Source organism: Egretta garzetta, unplaced genomic scaffold, assembly GCF_000687185.1.
Source record: "Egretta garzetta isolate BGI_Z169 unplaced genomic scaffold, ASM68718v1 scaffold36, whole genome shotgun sequence".
NCBI lineage: Eukaryota > Metazoa > Chordata > Aves > Pelecaniformes > Ardeidae > Egretta > Egretta garzetta.
This window is the reverse complement of record NW_009259975.1, coordinates 1690110-1692397: the sequence shown is the minus strand read 5'-3', so window position 1 is coordinate 1692397 and position 2288 is coordinate 1690110. Positions and strand designations below refer to the sequence as shown.

At 45.2% G+C, this 2288-nt stretch overlaps 1 protein-coding gene across 6 annotated transcripts in view; it reads right to left on the bottom strand.

Moving 5' to 3' along the window:
• The window catches only part of PCMTD1 (protein-L-isoaspartate (D-aspartate) O-methyltransferase domain containing 1), a 51162-nt gene extending 49039 nt beyond the window's left edge, over nt 1-2123 (bottom strand). For 4 of the 6 annotated variants that reach the window (XM_035895871.1, XM_035895872.1, XM_035895867.1 and 1 more), the window contains exons 1-2: nt 1535-1639; nt 1211-1338 (exon numbers count right to left, since the gene is read on the bottom strand). The gene's annotated coding sequence lies outside the window, so the exon portion shown is untranslated. Of the gene's footprint in view, nt 1-1210; nt 1339-1534; nt 1640-1695 lie in introns of those variants that run through there. The other 2 variants (XM_035895868.1, XM_009640355.2) reach the window with 2 other exon arrangements.
• Nucleotides 2124-2288: the final 165 nt, after the last annotated feature.

Genomic DNA, 2288 nt, shown 5'->3' with positions numbered 1-2288 from the left:
GACCCGCCTGCTGAAAATGGGAACAAAGCAGGAAATGAAAAGAAAGGTACGTGTAAAAACACTTCTCATCCAGAAACAATGACTGTATTCGCAGGTGTTTCTCACCACACACTGATGACTGGGATGAGCATTCCCACACTACCTATTTCAGAATTGCTCTTAATGTACTTGTTTTGGGGAAACTCTTAGAACTCCTGGCATAAACCTTTCTGGAACACTGCATAGAAAAGTTTCCTTGCCTGTATAGAGTTTCGGGAGCATCTTTGGGGAAAACAACCTCTATTACTAACCATGTCTTGCAGTAGTAACTTCAAATTTGATCTTTGTGTTACTGTTTCTTCTTTCAAGTTTGCCTAAAAAAACTCATAGGCAACATGGTCTTTAGAGACTTCCACCTGCACTGGTATCATGCCTAAGCCCACCTTTAGCTTCAGAACACACACTTATCTCAAAGCAACCACACTTCAAGTTTACAGACACACAGCCAAGTGACTGCTCTGGTATGGTCCAGCACAGGCACGGAAAACTACAATACGTATCTGGCAGTCAGGTTCTATTCTTAGTCTCCCGTTAGACAGAAGCCTCTTCAAAAGGAGCTGCTGCAGCTTGGGGCAGTCACTGACAGGCAAACAGAAGACTGAGCAATAAAAATCACCAAACTGCCAAGATTAGGACTATAAAAATGGCAAGACTTCACAAATTTATAAATAGAGTACTGCAAAATTGAAACTGGCTGGTCAAATATCTAAAGCAAGTCACGAAACAAAGTCTGAGATTGGATGAAGAAAACCCAGAGATAAAGCCAATTACAAGAGGCAGAAAGATTTTTACAACAATTCTGGAGTGAGGATCAGGGATTATGCAGGGAAGGAACCTAATCTTGGACAGACCCAGCGATAACATTTGGCTGTCCGGTATTACACACTTTTTTCCCCGTTTCTGTGACTGCATGACATTCTCCTCACTGCAGACCTCCCAACAACATTCAGTTGTTTTTCCTTGCATTTCTGCGGGACACTGACTGTTGTCAAGAACATCTGGCTAAGTGTCCATATACACAGCCCTCATTGTGGCTCTCTGACCTCACTCACGTACTTCTTACATTCTTATTATATTTATTCACCCAAAGTCAGTTAAAATACCAACAGATCTTTCACACATTTGAAAGACCTACATATCCAAAATATTTTTCAAATACTATTCCACCTACATATCCAAAATATTTTTCAAATTGTCCCAGGAAATCAGGCAGGAGTTCTGCAGAAGACAGCTCCATTTATCCAAGCCTGATTTGTTCCAGAGATGGTCTGCCCCAGTGCCCAGAGTAAGGTAAGGGTCCTGTGAGGAAAAAAAAACGTATCACACAATTACAGTTACAAAGGCATTCTCGCAATTCACTCTCGTCATTTACCAACTTTAAGCATTAGAATTTTTGCATCTTGCGTCTTAAAAGCATTCTCTGTAATACAGAGGGCATATGGTCAAGAGGGATCGGGTGTCTTCATTAATTCACTGAATTGCTGACTATCCTTACCTGAGCCTTTTCTCTGTGTGTCTCAGTGCTCACTGTTCATTATCAGAAGAAACCTCACTTACTTCCAAAAGTCTGCAGTTCAATTGTGCTTGACTTTTACTTGACAGAGTAAAAAAAACACCCACTAGGAAAACAGTAGCGACATGGGCACTAGTAAGTACCTCAAGGACACACGCATTCTCGACACACTGCAGCAGTTCAGTGCTTCCATCCCTTCTCTCACAGACCCTGAAGATGTTTTCCTTCGTCTTCCACCAAGAAAAATGAACACACGCACCCCCCTCCTTCCACCACAGGAGGTTTTTCTTTTTTTCCTTTTGCTGTCAAAGACGACAGAGCTGTACAAAGCAGGCCCAGGCTGCTGACTGCGTATCAAATAAATGCCAAGATTCCTTCCCCCTCCGCCCTCCCTTCCCCTTCCTCCAACTTCACTGCGAGCCGCTGACTGCCGAGGCAGGGGGGAGGAGGGCGACGACGGAGGAAAGGCAAGACCTGCACACGCACAGAAGAAGAAGGCGGCCCGAGGTTTCGGGCCGACGAGGAGTCACATCAACCGCAGACCGCGGCTCTGCTACGGGCAGACGTGACCCAGGACGCCTCCCCCGAAGAGATAGCAACAAAGAAAACAGAGAGGGGAGGAGGTGGCTGCCCCGGAGCCAGTTCCTGCTCCTCCCCTTACGCTGCTCGCAGCCAAAACAGAGACCACAATGTAAACAGAGACGAAATGTGCGTTTATGGCAAAGCGGGGGCAGCG